Source organism: Leptonychotes weddellii, chromosome 16 (genome assembly GCF_054177405.1).
Source record: "Leptonychotes weddellii isolate Sample4059 chromosome 16, ASM5417740v2, whole genome shotgun sequence".
Lineage (NCBI taxonomy): Eukaryota > Metazoa > Chordata > Mammalia > Carnivora > Phocidae > Leptonychotes > Leptonychotes weddellii.
The window spans coordinates 5,631,640-5,653,083 of record NC_138384.1 but is presented as its reverse complement, the minus strand read 5'-3'; the positions used below and the strand labels follow the sequence as shown (position 1 = coordinate 5,653,083).

Here is a 21,444-nt window from a genome sequence, read left to right as displayed (position 1 = left end):
GGAAAAAACCTTGAATGCTTTTTTCTAATATGATTGTGATGGCTAATTTTATGTATCACCTTGACTGGGCTGCCCAGAGAGCTGGTAAAACATTATTTCTGGGTATGTCTGTGAGGGTGTTTCTGGAAGAGAGTAGCATTTGAATCAGTAGACTAAGTAATGAAGATCATCCTCACAAATGTGGATGGGCATCATCCAATCAGTTGAGGGCTCGAATAGAACAAAAAGATGGAGAAAGAACAAATTAACTCTCTTTCTTTGAGCTGAGACATTCATCTTCTTCTGCCTTAGGACATTGGCACTCCTCGTTCTTGGACATTTGGACTCGGATTAGAACGTGTACCATGGCCCTCCAGTTATTAGGCCTTTGGACTCAGACTTAAGTACACCACTGGTTTTCCTGGTTCTCCAGCTTGCAGATGGCAGATCATGTGACTTCTCAGCCTCCATGACCACGTGAGCCAATTCTTATAATTAATCTCTTATATTTACATCTTTGTATATCTTATTGGTTCTGGAGAACCCCAATACAATGATGGATATATTTGAAGTAGTAATGCCTGATAAGTAGTTACTGGCATTGAAAGCCCACATTATGGAGATCTAGTTCAAACTGACCACTTGAGAAGGAAATGAGTAATTTCTAAGTTCCCTGTGGTTTTTGGATATATTCAAGGGGGCTACCTCCAATTAGAAACCGCACCCTTGTCTTTGACTCCAGAAGGTGGAGATGTAGTGTTTTGACTTGAGCCAGGATGTTGCATTGAGTGTAAATAGACATTTTCTAGATCTTTGTGGCTTGATGGAACCTTACTTTCTTTAACTTCACCTTGGCATGGTGTATAGAGCCTGTTTTTCTTGTATATTTTTGGTGGGAACTAGACATGTCAAAATAGTTTCCACTGTGCAACTGAGTTTCCTGCATCTGGGAAATGCTAATGTAGATACATCCACTTGCTTGCGGTGAGGAGACTCCAGAACCCCAGCCTCCAGAGATGCCTGGAATTATTTTTTAACTTTCTATTATGAAAATGTTCAAATACAGACAGAAAATGACAAGATAGTACAGTGAAGCCTCATGTAACCATCACTCAGCTTCTATAGTCCTCAAAAGAAATCTTTTATCTCTACCCCACCCACTTCTCTCCACCTCTCTCACCCTGACTGGTTTATTTTGAAGCAAATCTCAGCTATCATGTCATTTTGTCCACATATATATCAGTATGTGTTTCTAAAAGACAAGAACTCTTAAAAAAGCACAACCACAATACCACTATCACATGTAAAAAAAAAATGACAATATCTTCTTATTAGCATCAAATATCCAGTCAGTGTTCACTTCCCTGATTGCATCATAAGTAGTATTTTTATTCTTGGGTTTGTTTGAATCAGGATCCAAACAATTCTATGTGTTACAATTGGTTGAAATATTCTAAGAAGGTGACTTGAAATCATTTCTCATACTTAGCATGCTTTGTCTTCTGTTTGGGCTCAGAAGTCCTAAATAAATGCTGAGAGGCCAAGGCTGTCATGTCATCCCTCCATAACCCAGTGACTGGCCCAGCAAGCACATCATCTGCCAAATTCTGGCAGCAGAGGCCAGAGGGGCAGGTGGTAGAAAATGAGATGAGCATAGGTTGCCAGGATCCCAGCCTGAGCCTAAGCTATGTTCATCCTAAAATCTGGACATGCTTTTTGCACTGGCAGGGAAAGGCTACCATGGAGTCTACTTGATGGGAAGGATGAAAGAGTTGCTCCAAAAAATAGGTCACAGGGTGGGGTTGGCTACCATCTGGCCCAATGCCGATAGATCACACTTACCTCCTGGAAGCATGCAATGTGACCCAGTTCACATCCTGGAAGCATGCAGTGTGATGGCTCTGGGTTTGAAGGCTGGTGAAGGACAGTGCCTGTTAGTCAGGTCCTTTTCTTACTCAAGGTCAGGGGTCCACTAAAATCTCCTTGGGACTTTGAGAATTCAGGCTGCTAGCTTTGGGAAACCAAGGCAAAGTAGCTGATGAATTTGATTAAAGTCCATGGTCTATGAGAGGGATATCCAGTTGTTTTGGCATCTCTGTTTCCTTTGAAGGAAGATAAGGGAGAGCTCACATATTTATCCTTCCATGCATTTATCCACTTAGCCACCTTTCTGTCCTATGTGTGGTTCTTCTTGTTCAGCAGACAAGTTCTTTCCATGTGGCTAGGGACAGTGGCTATTGGTAGTCCTAGATTATTCAAACCAACATAAAGGGCATTTCTCCAGTCCATCATCTGTATGTCTATTCCAGTGAGGAAACATGACTGGCCTTTCTTGAATCCCATGCCCTCAGTCGCTGTGTTCAGTAAAACAGGATACTCTAGTAGGTAGGCTTATGTCAGGCATCTTCCCTGTGACCGGAGGAGAAGGGAAAAAAGAGGAATATGTAGGGCAGGAAAAACAAACTAATAAACCACAGTACCTATCACACTATTCTGCACTTCCCCCACCCCCAATGACATGAGTAGAACTCCAAGTTAAAGCCTCCAGGATTGATGAAAAGGCAGTATGGATAGATATTATTCCCACTTTTCAAATTTTGAACTTTATTGTTTAGCTTATTCAATTTTATTTAGTGTGACTACCTCATTTCCCACCATATTGATTTATTTATTGAGTCTCTCTCTAATAGAAAGGAAGCAGAAGGTAGAGAAAATACTATAGTTAACTGATGGAAAAATAGTTATATCCATATAATCAGCCAATACCAGCCCCTTTTCTTTATCTTTAGCTCCGCAAGCCATCCCCAAGTCAAAGTAAGTATTGCCTTGCATCCCTCTCCTGTGCACCTCTTCACATTTCTCCATGCAGAACTTGAACTAGTGTGATCAAGACAGAAAAGAGTGAGGAGGTGGACCGGTGGGTTGGGGGTGTGTGTGAAGGAGTAGGCAGAGAAATCAGAAGTGGAGAAAGCAGACTCTGGTTCTCCTGTGTGCATGCCACACCTGCACACACGAGCACATGCATGTGCATTAGCTGATTAATGCTTTGTTAAAAAAAAAAACAATTCTGAAGTTGAGGGTAGTTTTATGACAATTGATATGATTCTAAACACCATACCTTGCTCCAGGAAACTTAAAAGGGAGATAAACTAGCATTTGGTCAACAATTACTGAGAGACTTCCAAAACAAAATAAGACCATTCTCAACTTTCTTTAAAAGTCTTTCTAAATCTAAAAAAACAAGCCCAACTGTTAACTAATGGCCAGTATATTGGTTCATATTGGATGCAATAATAATCTTTGTATTAGATATATTTATGTTCATTTTATAGACTAAGTATAATTTGTCTAAGTTTTTAATTATCCAAAGGAGTTTATGATTGACCTTTTATTTTACAACTTATTTGTTATGGATGTAACTTTTCTGATGCTCATTATTGGTCAGGAAACCTTACCCTTTACAAAAGTGTTCCAAGAGAAAAAGAGTGTTTTTGTGCAATGATCTGGCTTAAAAACAACTTATAGGAGCATGTAGCAAACAACTGGGAATTGCTGGTACTCTTCTTTAGATTCTAATATAAACATGGTCAAAAAGTCTGGGCATGAGTTAGAAACAACTGAATATTAAAAATGCAAATGGAACAGCTGAACTCAAGGGAAATGCTTCATAGGCAGACAAAAGTACCATCAAAAATGCTGTAGTGGTGTTATGAAATTTTAATTCATGATCAAGAAATTTTCTCGCAAGTCCCAATACTTCTTTCCAATATATCTTTCAAATTATAGTGGGACCCGGTGGATAACTTTTTAAATATCCCTTAAATTGCAAGTAGATGAACATTTGGCCCAAATACTTTAAAATTCTTATGTGGCTAAGCTTGGGGATTCAGTAGGAAGAGTTACATCAGCGTAGACCAGCCCTGCCTCTTGTATCTTATATCTTCTAGCAACCAGAATGTGTTTCAGGCACGCACTCTGGAGTTATGTTTAACAATCCCAAGACATCATCTCTATTCAGGCTCACAGCCTCCGGTAGAGATGAAGGGAATATTAAATAATCCAAAGGGCCTGCCATGAAACCCTGCAGCTCTTGGGTGAAGCTCAGCATTAGGGTGACTGCTTTTTTTAAAAAAAAAATAGTATGCTTGCATTTTGTTTCAGAAAAATATGCTTTAGGCTCTAAAAACCTCAGGTAAATCATCCACACTTTACAGTGGTGTGGAAAGAAAGTGGGAATAAGTAGAAAGTAAATGTTTTGAGGTTAGCAAAGGACTTGAGGTGTTTGTGTGACTAGAGGTCTGTTCATGGTTGTCTTAGTCTTCTATGGCTTTGTAACAAATGACCACAAATTTATTAGCTTAAACAACTCCCGTTCATTAGCCCACAGTTCTCTAGTTAGATGTCCAGGACAGCATGCCTAAGCTCTCTGCTTAGGGCTGCACCAGACTGAAATCAAGGTATTGGCTGGACTGAGTTCTCACCTGGAGGCTCTAGGGATGAATCCACTTCCAGTCTCATTCTTGTTGTTGTTGGCAGAATTCAGTTCCTTGTGGTGGCAGGACTGAGGTTCCCATTTCCTTGCTGACTGTCATCTGCCCACATTCCTGGCCATGTAGGCCCCTCCATCTTCAAGTCAGCAAAGGCATGTCAAATTCTTCTTGTGCTTTGAAGGTTTGACCTCCTCTGTTGCTGACCTTTAGACCTGGATTTAAATGGCTCCTCTGATTGGGTCAGGCCCACCCAGACAGTCTCCCTATCTTAAAGTTAACTGGTTTGGGATGTAACTATATCTGTAAAATCTCTGTATAACATAAATAATCATGGCAGTGATATCTCTGCATATCTACAGTCCCAGGGATTATACAGGCCATGTATGCCAGGGGACAGGAAACTTGAGGGGCATCTTAGGCTCAGCCTACTACCATGGTGTCTGTCAAGATCCTCACCCTGCAACAACAGGCACTGCCTCTAAGAAGACTGAGTTTCTGATGAGTTTGTTGGAGGGAGAGGGACACAGGAATGATGCTTCAAGGGGGATTACCTAGAAACCACATGTGCCATCTACCAGGTCTGCTTGCTAATGCAGCAGGCAGTTCATCATGTCCTTCTTAAGACCTCAAAGAATAACATGAACTATGTAGAAATCTTAATAAGTGAACATATAAATCTAGCCAGAGTTGCAGGAAAGAGCCTGACTTCCTCTTCTGCCACTCTGGGGAATCCATGAAAATTGGGAAAAGATGTCATCTAGTTGGGCACAGTTTTGTGGGCACTGCCTGGTCAGTTATCCATCAGACCCAGGTCAGCCCCACTCACCCCTCAGCAGGGCACCTTGTATACAGTCTTGTGCAGTATCCCTGTGTAGACTATGTGTCCAATCCAAGTGGGACTAGACCAGTTTGGGTTTGGGCAGTAGACACAGTGTTTTATTGCATTTAGTGGGAGAGAGAAATATATTCACTGTCAGTTCACACAGCAGAAGGCAAAGGGCATAGAGAAGGGTTTCTTACCTCAGCACCATTGACATTGGGAGTCAGAGAATTCTTTGTGGTAGGAGCTCCTGTGCGTTATAGGATGTTAGCAACACCTCTGGCCTCGGTACCATGCCCCCTAAGTTGTGACAAGCAAAAATGCTTCCAAACATGGTCAAATATCCCATCAGGGGCAAAATCACTCTCAGTTGAGAATGGCCATAGATATATAAATATTATAACATATAAGGAATGAAGAATTTAGAAAATCCCTCTAATATCCCATGGAGACTTTCTTTTAGGATTGGAAGTGAGAAATGTAAATATTGGAAAAACCGCAAGCATTTATGTGACTATAAGGTAGAATGTATGAGAGAGAAAGAGACAGAGACAGAGATAGAGATAGAGAGAGATAGAGATGCAGAGAGAGAGAGAGAGAGTGATCTCTTTGCTGAAGTCCTGATCAAGTGGTACGTGAATACTGGACATCAGTAGTCAGTGCTATCCCTAACTTTTAAATTATATGAGCCAATATATTTCTTTTTATCTTAAGCTAACTTATGCCATTACTTTGGCTTTCTGTTACTCACCACCTAAAGAGTTCTAATTGACACAAGGGGCATTGCAGAAAGAATACAAAGGATTAATGATTTGGACACATCAGGGCCTTGTCATGTCATTCATGCATGGGAGAAATGAGACTGGAAGGCTTATTGGGGTCAGGTGGTCAAAGGGCCTTATATGCCAGCCTGGAAGATTGGAACTTTGTTCTCTACCCACCACAGAGGGTTGGTAGTGTATTGGAAAGCACCCCTATTTGCATTGTCTTAGATGTCTCACTCCCACTGTAGTAAAACAATGGAACTGATATTAGGAATGAAAATCCATAAACATCAAGAAGGATATGGATCCATGACCCATAAAGCTGATTTATAAAGAAAAATTTGCCAAGAAAACTTGATTGGTTTTATTGATAGAATGGCTAAATTAGAAGATGAAAGGATCACAGTAGAAGTCATAGATCTTACTTCAGTAGTGCAGCTGATACATTATTTCACAAAATTTTGCTTGACAAATTAATTCAAATTGGGTTGGCAGAGGAGCTGTCTGCACAGATTGAGAGCTGGACGAAGACTCATAAAGCCAAGGTAATGACAAACAGCCATGGAGGAGCTGCTGTGAGCTGCCTGATGTGCTACTGGAAGGGTGATCTGGTTCTGGCTTCGTTGAATCTCTTAATTCCTTATTGGGAGGAAGGGAGCAATAAATACAGGGCAATCAGCGTTAGCTGACTGGGTCACTTACTGGCTGTGCTGGGAGGTCACTAGGAATTGAGGAGAGACACGGAGCAGGAATTGCACAGACTGAGCCTACTTAGGTTGAAGCCTCATGGGGGATATCAGCAAGCTGAGCTCACAGTGGGGTTACAGAAGAAGCTGGGAACCTTGGCTGGAGTGGTCAGAGAGTGGACCATGATTATAACGATAATTATTTCTCCGCATCAGGGGAGCCATATGTCCAGTTATAAAAACACAAATCCAAATGCCTATAATAGGGCCAGGTGGAGAGATGACAGAAAGAATGCTGGGTCATCCCACACAGCAATGAAAATAAATGTAATTTGTCAACCTCAGTAAATCTCCCAAACATCATGTTGAGTAAAGTTAGCTAGACCCAAAAGAAGGCATTTGGTAAGAGTTCATGTCTGTACAGCTCTCTAAACTATGTACTTAGGGATACATACGTACATGGTAAAAATAAAATGAAAAGCAAGAAAATGATTATTACAAAGGTCAGCATGGTGGTGACCCTGGAGGGATGTTGAGGCTGTGATTGGAAGGACAGATTGGGGGTGCTATGTTCCATTCCTTGACCTGGGAGTTGGTTATATAGATGTTGGCTTTATAATTACTCTTTAAACTGTGGTGTATTTTATGCACTTTCCTGAATATATGACATACACCACAATGAAAAAAGGAAAGAAAAAGGAGTCCAGGACCCCTCCAAAGGCAGCAGCCACTAGTTAGCTCCCGTGGACTGTTACCATGTGAGTATGGGGCCAATCTTGTCAGATCAAACCTTTCAAAGAAGTAAGATGTATAGATTTTTTTAAAAATGTGAAATAAACTTGTAACTGATTTTAAAATTATTTAGACACCATGTAAGCCAACAACATGGACCAGATAAAATAGGTCTAAAGGCAAGATTGAGCCCATGACTGCCACTTTGTGACTTCTGGCCCAATTCAGGGGATGGAGAGAAGGAGAGCATTTTTACCTGGCTGTACTTAGCAGCATTCTTTGCACTCTTTTCTCTGAGGAAATTTATGCATAATTGCTAAGGAGTTAGTGGGTCCTAACTAAGCACTTCCCAAACATTTCAATCTTTATTACCACAACTATTCCATTTTAGCCGACATTCAGAAAGTTTAAGAATTTTTCCCAAGATTATACAGCTGGTAAATGCGAGGGCTGATATTTGAACCTAGGCTGATTTGACTGCACAGTGTGTGCCTTCCACTGATGTTGCAGGGTCTGTGAGTAGGCAGTGAGCCTGGTGCCTCTTTTCTAGTCCTCTGCTCTGGCAGACATCATTAATCCATCAGTGCTCTTTCCTGCTGTGCTGAGACCCATCTCCAAGTGTGTTTCACCCCAGCACTCCAGGGGCCCACTCATGATTGATTGGAGTTGGCGACTTAGATTAAATGCATTTACTCTTCTGACATCATGAGATACTCCCCCTGTGGCTCAGGGTCCGGATGGACAGTTCCTAAATGGTGTTGCTAGAGCAAATATGCCAGCTACACCCAGGTTCTCCAGTAAAGAACTGGTCAACCTGTCTACCTCTCACTAGCCTAGATTAGTATTTCTACTGTTGATGTTGGCCCCATTGCATTTGTCTGCTCCAGAACCAAGATGTTGGCGGGGGCCCTCCATAGCCTGATATGCCCTCAGTACAGAGAAATCACCTTGAAGGCTGTTCCTCTCACTGTACCTTGAAAGAAGAGCATTATCAAAGGTGAATAAATGGGGTGTTAAATGATATTTAGAAAGAGGGAAGGCCAACGATGTACATGACATCAGGAGGTTAATGTGGAAAAGAGAAAGGTGATGATGATCCATCTGTGTCCTGTGTCCTGGCTAGGGAGGAACCCAACCAGAGGGACCACTGCAGGAAACTGCAGACCACTGGGTCTTGATGGAGCCTGAGGGAGCACATGGTCCACCTCCCTCATTTCAGAAGTGAGGGCCAGGGGTGTGATGTGATTCATCCGAGGAGCAAGGATGCTCCTTCACGCCCTGGCCACTCTCACCATGATAAGAACAAAATGTAGTGCGATAGTTCAGAGAGTTAGCCTTGGTTTTATATCTTGACTCTGTTATGTTCTAGCTCTGTGACCTCAAGTTTCTTAACCTCTCATCTATTAGATGCCAATAACAGCGGGACATATTTTATAGAGTTGTAAGGATTATAGGAAGAAATGCAGGTAAAAGTATGTATATCTGATACCTGGCATAAAGCAAGGACTCAGAATTTATATATACCTTAATATATACATGTATATACATATATATATTTATATAAAACCCTCATATCTAATATTATGGCAAGTAATATGTTGTAGGACCTATATTTCTAAGGGCTTCAATAGTTAAAATTGACTCTTATTTTATGAGCTTGGATTTATATGGCCATTTCAGTTCTGGCAAGTGATCTTAGAAGGACAACACTGTATCTTTTATAAGGAAATATTGCCTAAGTGTTGCTGTGAGAGGTAACACGTCCCAACAGGCCTCTTGGCCTTGTGCTGGCACCATTCTCTAAGACATAATGCTTCCTGGTACCAGAATGGTGAATATAAGTGACAGTTTCCTGATTTGGGTATCTTAATAATAGGTAAAAGTTGTTTGAAATCAGGTCTTTATAAAGAAAGAAGAAAAATTCACTTAGAACAAAACAGATACTATTCATAGAAGTAAATGAACTATGTCTTGATGACTTTCTGGGGTCCTTCTTGGACAGCCATGGCCATATTGGTCATTGGTTGGAGTGACTGAACCTGGGCTGGTTAAGGATGGGGTAGTTAGGTACTTACCTGTTGGGAGGAACTAAGTATCGAAGGGTGGAGTCAGGATCCATAGCTGAGCAGGCTATTTGAGTGAAGGTCAAGCAGAGGACAATAAGCCAGATGTGAGGCTGTGGGAAGAGACAGGAATACCAGGGCAGGTGCAGGTCAGAGGCTTCCCATGGCCTATGGGCTCACCATCCAAGTTGTCACTTTGTGGTGGTTGTTGCTGGCCTTTCCCAGGAGGAAAGCATGTGTGTTTGGGGGTAGAGGTGGGAAGTCAGAGAGAGAAGGCTGCTGTTAAGGGAACAGAGTCCGTTCAGGCAACAAGGACAGAAGAATAGTTGGATATAATGCATATTATTGAGGCAGACAATAGGTAAGTAAAAAATAATACAATAGGTGATAATAGATAAGTGACAACATATGATAGATGGATAGATGGGTGATATGTAGTAACAGAGAGTAGCTAAATAGACTTAATAGGGAGAAGGATGGTGTATTAGTGTTCTGTTGTTGCTGCAACAGGTTACCACAAACTTAAAACAACATGGATTTTTTTTTTTAGAGAGGGAGAGAGAGATAGAAAGAGCACACTAGGAGCAGGGGGAGGAGCAGAGGGAGAGGGAGAGAGAGAATCTTAATTAAGTTGGTAAGGTAGGTATATACCAGTTCATGGGTATTATATAATTGCCAATGCTGCCATGGATAGAGTTTAAGTAGAGTTCTTATCCAGGAGTGAGCATGATGATGCCATCAAGGTCTGGACCTGATAGTTTCCTTTTTTATGGTTCTATATTTCTGACTCAGTTGTATGGCCACCACTTACCACGTCATATCCTGGTCTTGTGACATTTTATAATTGGAGCTGATATCCGAGTTGGATAGATTTTTTACTTTTTGTAAGTAATTGTCTCATTTTCCACCTCTGCTTGTTTATTCTTAATCCACTCCAAAACATTTATTGAGCAACTATTTTGTGCCAGGCATTGTGAGACATACTAGTGATACGGTGTATAAGGCAGCTCTCATGAAGCCTACATCTAGTGGAAGAAACCAAGAAGTAAACTGGCAAAACTGACCTCAGGCAACAAGTGCCGTGAGAAGGAGAAATACAAGGTGAAACTCATCAGATAGGCACATAGCCTAGACTTCGGGAGTTTGGGAAACTGTAGAAAAAGCAACATCTAATCTGAAACCCCAAGAATGTGTGGGGATTAGTCATATAAAGGACGCGGCTGCCTTGAACACCAGAATCTCATCAACTCTAATTCAGTTGCGCTGGTTATTTCTGTTCCTAATTGCTACTGCACAGATCTGTGCATACACTGCACATTTAGGATGTGTTGGTACTTTCAAATGCAAATGTGTTCTGCAAAAATGTCCTCTGCTTGTACAACTCAGCAAAAGTTCTCTGTGACTTTGGTGGTGGTGTGGGCTTTGTAGGTTTTATTTTTAATTTAATTTGATTTTTTGCTTTAAGTAGGGCAAAGATTCAGTGTTTTTCAGACCAGGGGCTGCTTGCATGATTCCACTCCATTACCAAGAGGGTTTGGGCTCTGTCATTTCTGTATTCCCCAAGTATAGAGGCTGTTGTTAAAGCTCTGCTTGTAGAAAAAAATGCTGAGGCCACAGAGGTTTCTGTTTAGTTCTTATCTGCTCCCTAATATGGGGTTGCACCGTAGGGGGCAGAGCTAAAGGGACTAGCAGATAAAGAACTAGAGACTCAAGCTCTCACGCCTTCTCTCTCCTTAAATTCTAGTTACTGATCATGTCCTACCTGACCACATCTCCCCAGTCAGAGCTCCAGTGCTGTCCAGGGGAAACTGGATCCTGAGAAAGGAGCTAGGATAATTGGAAATCATCTTTTCCCCAGATGCTGTGTGACCTGATGGGTGATACAGGTTTTTGGAATTAACAGTGTGTGACTCTGCATAAGCCACTCACCTCTCTGCACCTCCAGGTCCTAATTATTTTCTTAAAAAAATATTTTATTTATTTATTTATTTGAGAGAGAGAGAGGGAGAACACAAGTTGGGGGAAGAGCAAGAGGGAGAGAGAGAATCTCAAGCAGACTCCACACTGAGTGTGGAGCCCAATGTGGGGCTTGATCCCAGGACACTGAGATCATGACCTGAGCCAAAATCAAGGGTCGGACGCGCCCCATAGGTGCCCCTCCATGTCCTAATTCTTAACTCAAGGGAGAGAGTTTAAATAATATAATGGCATGGAATGTTGTTCTGGTTGAGAGCATGGTTTTGTAGTCTTTGAATCACAGCTTTGCCCCTTACTGACTGTGTCGCCTCAGGCATGTTACGCAACCTTGTGAACCTTAGTTTCCTCATTTATAAAATGAAGGCAATATTATACCTTCTAGCACTCAGAGAAACAATGCACATCAAGTAATTAGCCTAGTGCTTACTAAGAGCCTTACAGTTTTAATTATTGTCAAATGTTTTACATGGTTCTGATTCCCTAATACAACCACTTGCTTAAAAAAAAAATCATGATCTTGATTTATTGACCATGGAGAAATGGTGAGCCATGGAAAAATGTGAAGCATAGAGATGTTAAGACAAGTTAATAAAAAGCAAACATAAGAATGTATTTTAGAGGCTTCATTTCTGATCTTATTAACCCAAGCTGAAAATTAAAGTTAGATATGGATATGGCATTATTTAATTTTGACAGTGAAGTTTAAAATGGGGAGGCATTTAAAAAGCATACTTTCAAATTATTTTTGCAACCGAGTTTAGACCATCAAAATTCTGCCTGTGTGTGCTTTTGTAAAAAATATGTTTATGGATAGATAAGCTTTATTCCAATGTCTGCATAAATATGAGTTGATGTTGAACAATAGAAGGTTTCTACAGAGGGCTAACATTTGTTCATTAGACAATAGAACTTGGTCCTGTCCTTCAGTTTGTCTCTGAATTCAGTTGATTGACACCTCATTATTAGCGGTCCACTCTCACTAATTATTTTCACCACACGCAGAATCTTAAAAAAAAAAAAAAGTCTAGGTGGCACTTCCCATTTCTCAACTGTGTGTGTGTTTAAGCAATTAAATATTGATAATTTTATAACAGAGACTAAAATGTGTCTGTAGAAAGTGATTACAGATGTCGGCAGTGATGTAAAAGGTGGCAATTTTTGAGGAGAAGGCAAGATAGAGGGAAAGCTTTGTTTTTAGGAAGGCGCCAGCTCAAGCATATTGATACTTGACAGTGTATGTAAGGAGATGAAAGGTAGACTAGAAATATAGTTGAAGGAGGGGTGGAAGGGAGAACAAGTAAGATGGTGGTGTTAGCCTTGGAAAGAAATAAGAAGCTTTTTTTTTCTTTGAAACAAAAGGAAAGAAAGTAAGGATGGTGTAAATGTGCAGAAAGAGGAAATTGGGGAATGGATCTCCCATTCTTTGGTGAATTGAGGTGAGAGTTTGGATGTGATTGGCCAAGGAATGGAAAAGAGCAGTCAAGTTTGTTAGTCATTGGAAATGAAAAATGTGGGAAACTAGAGATGATTAATAGAGTCTTACATTTGTTCTTCCAACTATTATTTATTATTTATGTTATGCTGGGAGCTAGAGATACAGGCGTGAATGAAACAGAGGGCCCCTGATCTTATGGAACTTGTTAAAGGAAGCTGGTATGTTTAGCCTGGAAATGAAAAGACCCAGAAAGAATACCAAAGATATATCCAAATATTTGAAGGGTTACAAGCAAGTATTGAGAAGAAAACCTGCCTGTCCTACGTGTTGCTAAAACACAGATCTAAGACCAGTAGGTAGAATTTATAGGAAGCAAGATCTTGACTCAAGGGAGAAATGGGTGCCTTTGGAGGGAAGGAGTTCCCTGTCACTTTGAAGATACTCAGAGAACAGGTAGGCATTGGCAGTGATTGATAGAGATGGTTTGGGCATTGGAGAGCAAGTTGTGCAGTCAATGAGCTTTTAAGACACCTTACAACTCTGTGAGTCTGTGAATCACCAGGTGTCATCACACGATGTCACTTTCAGAAATTATTGCATAGATTGTCATCCTGCCCAAACTATTGTCAGTGTGCATTTACTTTATATTAAGGGATGGGAGGAACCCTGAAGAAGGTACAAGTCTCTTTCCTTTAAAGTAACTACTCTTCTATTTTCTTGTGATTAAGACATTTATTTAAAACCAGCCTTGCTAGTAAAAAGGCATATAATCACTGGTTCTCTTCAGCCCCTGTCATGACAGACTAGCATTAATAATTTAGAGAACGGCAGCATTAAAAGTAATTACAAACTGTCAGAAAGATACAAGAAATATGACATAGTTCATAGCTTCTTTTCAGACCTCAAATATTATTTGAGGGGAAAAATAATTACATTTTCCTGTTCATTTCCTAGTACAAATAACTTAGGAAATCTCATAATTCTTGAAATTTGCAATTAATTCATTGAAAAACTAATGTCAGTTTGAAAAAAAGACCTCTTTGGTCACAAATTTCCACTGTGGAATGATTCCTTAGGGCACGTTCCCAATTGCCTTGTCAACGCTCGTTTTAAATGCATTAACATAGCAACATGAATAAATCAACTAGCATTTAGAAATATAAATTGTCTAAACTTCCTTTGATCGTGCATGCATTTAGCTCTTTCTTCTTTGTCTATCTAAATACTATACAATCTTTTGATTTAGGTACATCTCCATACAAATTTATGTAAGGTATCAGAATCAAGTAAAATTTTCCCTATGAACTTTTAAGTCCAACCTAAGCCTATTTTGTTCTATGGGTCCTACCCAGTGCCGCTTCTCATATGAAAAATGAGAAAGGTGTCAGTATTCATTTCTTAATTAAATTTTCTTTTCTTTTTTTTTTTTTTTAAAGATTTATTTATTTATTTGAGAGAGCGAGAATGAGAGAGAGAGAGAGTACATGAGATGGGGGAGGGTTAGAGGGAGAAGCAGGCTCCTCACCGAGCAGGGAGCCCGATGTGGGACTCGATCCCGGAACTCCAGGATCATGACCTGAGCCGAAGGCAGTCGCTCAACCAACTGAGCCACCCAGGCGCCCTTAATTAAATTTTCTTAATGAAATTTCTTTAAGGCTTCTTCCGTACCTCTTTTTTCTGTAATCCTTCTTAATTGCACATACTTTTACCCTGAGAAGAAAAAGACAGAGTGGACACTGTCACCCTATACTTCTTTATTATTCTAGACAAAGAAGGGGATTTGAAGTACCATTCACTTAGAACCTAGACACTAATGTACCATATGTAAAATTTACAATTCATGCTATTGAACAAATGTGTTAGACACATATCTTGTGGTATTCATGTCATTTTATATTTTGTTGTTTTGTAAAAACAGAAAACTCTGAGCAAAATAGTTGTTCAGTTTTCAGTGGAACAGTTTGACCTCAGGACCAGATTGCATGTGGCCAACAGATCCAAACAGATTGCAATGGGGGTGTTGGATCGATGTCCATGATCTTTTTACCTGGAGAGTCCCTGGCATATTGCAATGTACAGAATGCCAGAAGCCGGCCAAGGATGTCACTTGGAAAATAAGAAAGGGAGGGAGAATGTTATTGCATTCTTAATATTTGTTGGTCCTAAAAAGTTACCATTTTATATGGCATATTCTTTAGGTAGAGGGTCATATGGGTTAGTTTTACATACTGTCATGTGAAATGCTGGTTTATATTAGTTATATTTGTATCGAATGATTAGAATCTTAATTGGATTAACATTGTTCTGAAAAAGATAGCTAATTTGCCATAGCATACGCATCCACTCTTGTTCTTTCTCTTTTTGGCTCCTCTGTGATAACCTGTCCTCTTTGGGAAAGTTACTTTTCATATAATGGTTTATAATGACATGGATGCATTAGATTATTTGGGGATAAGTATTTATACTACATCCTTTTTTTTTTTAAGATTTTATTTATTTATTTGAGAGAGAGAGAATGAGAGAGAGCACATGAGAGGGGAGGGTCAGAGGGAGAAGCAGACTCCCTGCCGAGCAGGGAGCCCGATGTGGGACTCGATCCAGGGACTCCAGGATCATGACCTGAGCCGAAGGCAGTCACTTAACCAACTGAGCCACCCAGGCGCCCTATACTACATCCTTTTAATAAAAAGTCTTAAATTGACATAGATGCATATATTGGAAATAAAAACAAGTTGCCCTCTCTTAACAACTGATAATACACAGCTCCCTATGAAGAAGGTCTTTTAAAATACTCTTTAATGTTTATTTATGATACAGGTCATTTCACACCCCCCCATAGAACAATTAGGATAAAGAAAACCAGATGATTACAAAGAAGAAAATAAAAGTTCACTACCCAGTGGTAATAACTATTAGCAAGTTGATGTTTGTCCTTCCAGATTTTTTCATACATTTATATCTTTTAAAACAATAAATCATATTGTACATGCTCTTTGGGACCAGATTTGTTCTTTCCACAATATATAATGGATGTCTTCCTTAATACACAGATTTATCTCCGTTTCTAATGATTTCAGAGTATTTATTGTGTGACTTAATTTAAGCCATTTTTATTTAAGCATGCCCTATCATTGAAAATTTAGGTAATTTCTACTTTGTTGCCATTAAAGAATTCTGCAATGGACATCCTTATAGTTCTCCCGACTCCCCTCTCTGCCTTCATTTAAGACACTCTCAAACAGGGCCTCCAAGTCTTTCAGGGAATAGCTGCCATTCCAGACATAGATGGGGTCAAATCCAGTTCTTAGTGCTGTGTGGGCAGGGTCTCATCAAAGGAAAAAGTGAACCAAAAGGTTGAGCTGTGGGCCAAGGAGAGTCTTCAGGACATTTTACTCTTCCTGCTGAGTATCTTCCCCTTCTGTTAATTCTGTATTAATAATGGTGGCCAGGGGTGCCTGGGTGGTTCAGTCGGTTAAGCGTCTGCCTTCCGCTCAGGTCATGATTGCAGGGTCCTGGGATGGAGCCCCATGTCGGGCTCCTTGCTCAGTAAGGAGTCTGCTTCTCCCTCTGCCTCTCCCCCAGCTTGTGTTCTCTCTCTCTCTCTCACTCACTCTCTCTCTCAAATAAATAAATAAAATCTTTAAAAAAAATAATGGTTGACCATCTATATAATCCTTTCCCTAGGAAAGTGGTAGACTTCCTCAGCCGTAGTTATTGGAGTGGAAGTTGCATTTACCCTGAAGGGCAGTTAGCCTTGTTTAAAAAAAAACAAAAAACAAAAAACAACTATTCGTCTATCTATTTATCTACCATCCATTTATCTATCGATTGGTCTGTATATCTGTCTAGCTGAAATTTGTAAATAAAGCCAAAAGATCCCAGCATGCCCATTCTGTTTTTTCCCTAGTGCAGAATTTTATTTTACTTTTTTTCAGCTTTATTGAGATATAATTGACAAAAAGAATTGTAAGATACTTGAAGTGTACATTGTGATGATTTGATACTTGAATATCTTTTCAGTGTCATACTAGAATACTGAGTAACAAGCCCACCGAAGTGTTGACTATTTAGGGCAGGGGTCAGCAAACATATCCTATAAAAAGCCAAGTAACAGTCCTCTTCTGGGGATGGCGTCCATAAGCATTCAGAATGGTCCAGCGTTTGACCTACAGTCGTAGGCTGTCCTATAATACAGCCTCTAACAAAACTAGGCTGTCCCGAACCCCTGGTAATAGAATCGTTTACCTTTATACCCAGAAGGCTGGGAAAGCACCAAAATCTGCACGTGGCATGTGCCCAGGCCGACTTCGAGGAGTTTGTGCTGTGAGACCTAAAGTCCTTATGAGGTTGTCCAAAACGAAAAAACACATCAGCAGGGCCTATGGTGGTTCCATGTGTGCTAAGTGTGTTCGTGACAGGATCAAGCATGCTTTCCTTATTGAGGAGCAGAAAATCGTTGTGAAAGTGTTAAAAGCCCAAGCACAGAGTCAGAAAGATAAATTAAAAAATGAAGCCTTTTTGAGTAATAAAAAAAATCAGAAGGCTTAAAAAAAAACCAAAAACCAGATAACAAATATTTTAGGCTCTTCAAGCCGTATTTTCTCTCTCACAATTAATCAACTTTGCCACAGATAGTAGGAAAACAAATGTGTGTGACTATATTCCAATAAAACTTTATTTACAGAAACATGAGGCAGACCGGAATGGCCCATACGCCTTAGTTTGCTGATCCCCTGCTCTAGGGGAATGTAATTTTGTTTACTATTTACTAATAACTGACAAGGAACAAATTGTTTTTGTCTGGTAGAGATGCAAATGATTTATGTGCAATAGAAAGATAACCCAGTGGTTATGCTTTTATTGCCTTGTAGGACACTAGCTAGTTTAGAATCTGATTTAGCAAACTTCATGCAGCAATCCCCCTCCTGTATGTATTGATTTCTGTATCCAGCTTTGTCATCCTGCTGGTTCTCTCACTGGTAATTAAATAAAACTTTGGCATATGCTCATTGTTTATATGAGAATCGTGTTTTTAACTTTTTGAAAATTTTACTTTGATAGCCTGACAACCCTTAAGAAAAAGGAATTTGCAATAAGCATAACCTTCAAAGGTCAGCTCAGGCTTGCATCTGCTGCTTTCTGCAACAGATCTGTCTGGCTTTCTGTTTGTCTCTCCCTTGGTGTGACCAGATTACTTACTGTCCCTGTAGCCTCACCTTTTGTCCCTAAGAAGCTCCACTTTTTGAGGACAGGGCATCCTCATTGACAGAGAGATAGTCTTGTTTCTAAACATTTGTGGCTGTTCTGCTAAATACATGCTGTGGCCAGTAGATTAGTTCCATTAGCAACTCACTTAGGACAAGTAACACATTTAGCTAGATTATTAAAAAAAATAAAAGGTCTTTACACTCTTTCCTGTTATGATTTCATCCTGAAAATAAAACCAAGCCTATTAATACTCTCAGGGCTTGGCAGAGAGCCTTGTACTCAAGGGTTACCCTGCAGGACACTCTGCCTTAGGTGTTCACTTTCACCCCCAGTGACCAAGCATCTATGCTCAGCATCCCCTTCTTGCTCAGAGCTTTGATGTATTTTTTTCTTTTTAGAAAGCTGTTTTGTGTTTACTGTGTACAGGATGTGATTCTTCACTCTTTTTCTGTATCATCTTATTTGATCCCCGCCCCCCCCCCAGCCACCCTAGAAGGCTACTACTCTTTATACTACCACTTCCTTGCATCTGCTGCTTTCTATCACGATTTTTTTTTTTTAAAGATTTTTTTTTTTAAAGATTTTATTTATTTATTATTTGACAGAGAGAGACACAGCGAGAGAGGGAACACAAGCAGGGGGAGTGAGAGAGGGAGAAGCAGGCCTCCTGCTGAGCAGGGAGCCCGATGCGGGGCTCGATCCCAGGACCCTGAGATCATGACCTGAGCCGAAGGCAGACGCCCAACGACTGAGCCACCCAGGCGCCCCTCTATCACTCTTTATAAAGGAGAAATCTGAGAACTCAAAGAAGGCTAGGCCCTTGCTCAAGGTCACATGGCCGGTAAATGGCAGGGTTAGGGTTTTAACCTAGTTCTGTCTACCCCCCAAAATTCAAGCTCTTAGTCTGTATTCCCCAACTCCCTATTCCTAGATCTACTCTCTGGGCCTGTCTTCAGATCAGACCTAGCTTCATTCTTGGGCCTTTATGACTATGGAAGGTGAGATTGTACTAATACTAAAATTTCTTTCTTCGTCTTCTTCTTTTTAATCAATAGTTATTTCAGAGTTTTAGATTCACAGCAAAATAGAAGGGAAAGTACAGAGATATACTCCCTGCCCTCAAACATGCACAGCATCTCCCATCATCAATATCCCCCACCAGCTTGGACTGGTTATAATTGATGAACCTATATTGACCTATCATAATCACCCAAAGTCTATAGTTTACATTACAGTTCACTCGTGGTGTTGTACATCTATGGGTCTGGAAATGTATAATGACATGTATTTAACATTATGATATCATACAGAGTACTTTTACTGCCCTAATCATCCCTCCCTCTCCCCTGATCTCTGGCAACCACTGATCTTGTTACTGTCTCCATGGTTTTGTATTTTCCAGAATGTAATATAGATGGAATCATAAGTATGTAGCCTCATATAGATTGGCTTCTTTCACTTAGTAATATGTATTTAAGGTTCCTCTATGTCTTTTTATGGCTCAATAATGCATTTCTTTTTAGTGATGAATAATATTCCCTTGTCTGGGTGGACCAGTTTATCCATTCACCTACTGAAGGACATTTTGCTTGCTTCCAAATTTGGGGAATTATGAAGAAAGCTGCTACAAACATCCATGTGCAGGTTTTTGTTTGGACATAAGTTTTCAACTCCTTTGGGTAAATATCAAGGAGCAACAATTGCTGGATTGCATGGTAAGAGTATGTTTAGTTTTGTGAGAAACCACCAAACTGAATTCAGAAGTGGCTGTACCATCTTGCATTCTCACCAGCAATGAATGAGAATTCCTGTTGCTCCATATTCTTGCCATCATTTGATGTTGTCAGTGCTCTGGACTTGGGCCATTCTAACAGGTATATAGTGATATCTGATTGTTGTTTTAATTTACATTTCCCTGATGACATATAATGTGGAGTATCTTTTCATATGCTTATTGGCATCTATATATTTTCTTTGGAGTGATGTCTGTTAAGGTCCTTGGCCCATTTTTTAATTGGGTTATTTGTTTTTTACCATGGAGTTTTAAGGGCTCTTTGTTTATTTTGGAGGAGTCATTTACTAGATGTGTGTTTTTCAAATATTTTCCCCCAGTCTGTATTTTGTCTTCTCATTCTCTTGATACTGTCTTACAGAGCAGAAGTTTTTAATTTTAGTGAAGTCCAGCTTACTGATTATTTATTTCATGGATTGAGCACTTGGTGTCATATATAAAAAGTCAACACTCTACCTAAGGTCCTCTAGATTTTCTCCTATGTTATCTTCTAGGAGTCTATTTTTTCTGATTTACATTTAGGTCTGTGATCAATTTTAGGTTAATGTTTGTGAAGGGTATAAGGTCTGTGTCTAGATTATTCTTCCACATGTGGATGCCCAGGTGTTCCAGCATGATTTGTTGAAGAGACTATTTTTGCTCCATTGTATTGCTTCTGCTCCTTTGCTCCTTTCTCCAATACCATACTGTCTTGATGACTCTAGCTTTATAGTAAGTCTTGAAGTCTGATAGTGTCAGTCCTGCAACTTTGTTCTTCTTCCTCAATATTGTGTTGAGTATTCTGAGTCTTTTGCCTCTCCATAAATTTTAGAATCAGTTTGTCAATATCTGGACATCTCAATTTCTAGGATTTTGATTGGGATTGCATTGAATCTGTGGATCAAATTGGGAAGAACTGACATCTTGATGCTTCCTATCCATGAACATGGGATATCTTTCCATTTATTTAGTTCATATTTTATTTCTTTCATCATAGTTTTGTCATTTCCTCATATAGACCTTATGCATGTTTTGGTCAATTTATACCTACATATTTCATTTTTGGGGTGCTAATGTAAATGATACTGTTTTTAGTTTTAGATTCTACTTATTCATTGTTGGTATATAGGAAAGAAATTAACGTTTGTATTATTAACCTTGTCCCCACAACCTCACTGTAATCACTAATGAGTTCCAAGATTCTTTGTGAATTAGCTTGGATTTTTTTAAATTTAGGATTTTCTGTAAAAGTGATCATGTCATCTGAGAACAAAGATAGTTTTATTTCTTCCTTCTTAATCCATATACTTTTTTTTTTATTATGTCACCATACATTACATCATTAGTTTTTGATGTAGTGTTCCATGATTCATTGTTTGTGTATAACACCCAGTGCTCCATGCAATACATGCCCTCCTTAATACCCATCCCGACTAACCCATCCCCCCACCCCCCTCCCCTCTAGAACCCTCAGTTTGCTTCTCAGAGTCCATAGTCTCTCATGGTTTGTCCTCCCCTC

General features: G+C 39.9%; 1 protein-coding gene and 1 pseudogene across 2 annotated transcripts in view; both read left to right on the top strand.

Annotated features, from left to right (window-relative positions):
* CDH13 (cadherin 13) overlaps positions 1-21,444 on the top strand; it is a 1,287,326-nt gene that overhangs the window by 157,666 nt on the left and 1,108,216 nt on the right. The gene's annotated exons all lie outside the window — the stretch shown is intronic.
* LOC145717635 (large ribosomal subunit protein eL34 pseudogene) lies at positions 14,464-18,638 on the top strand (annotated as a pseudogene).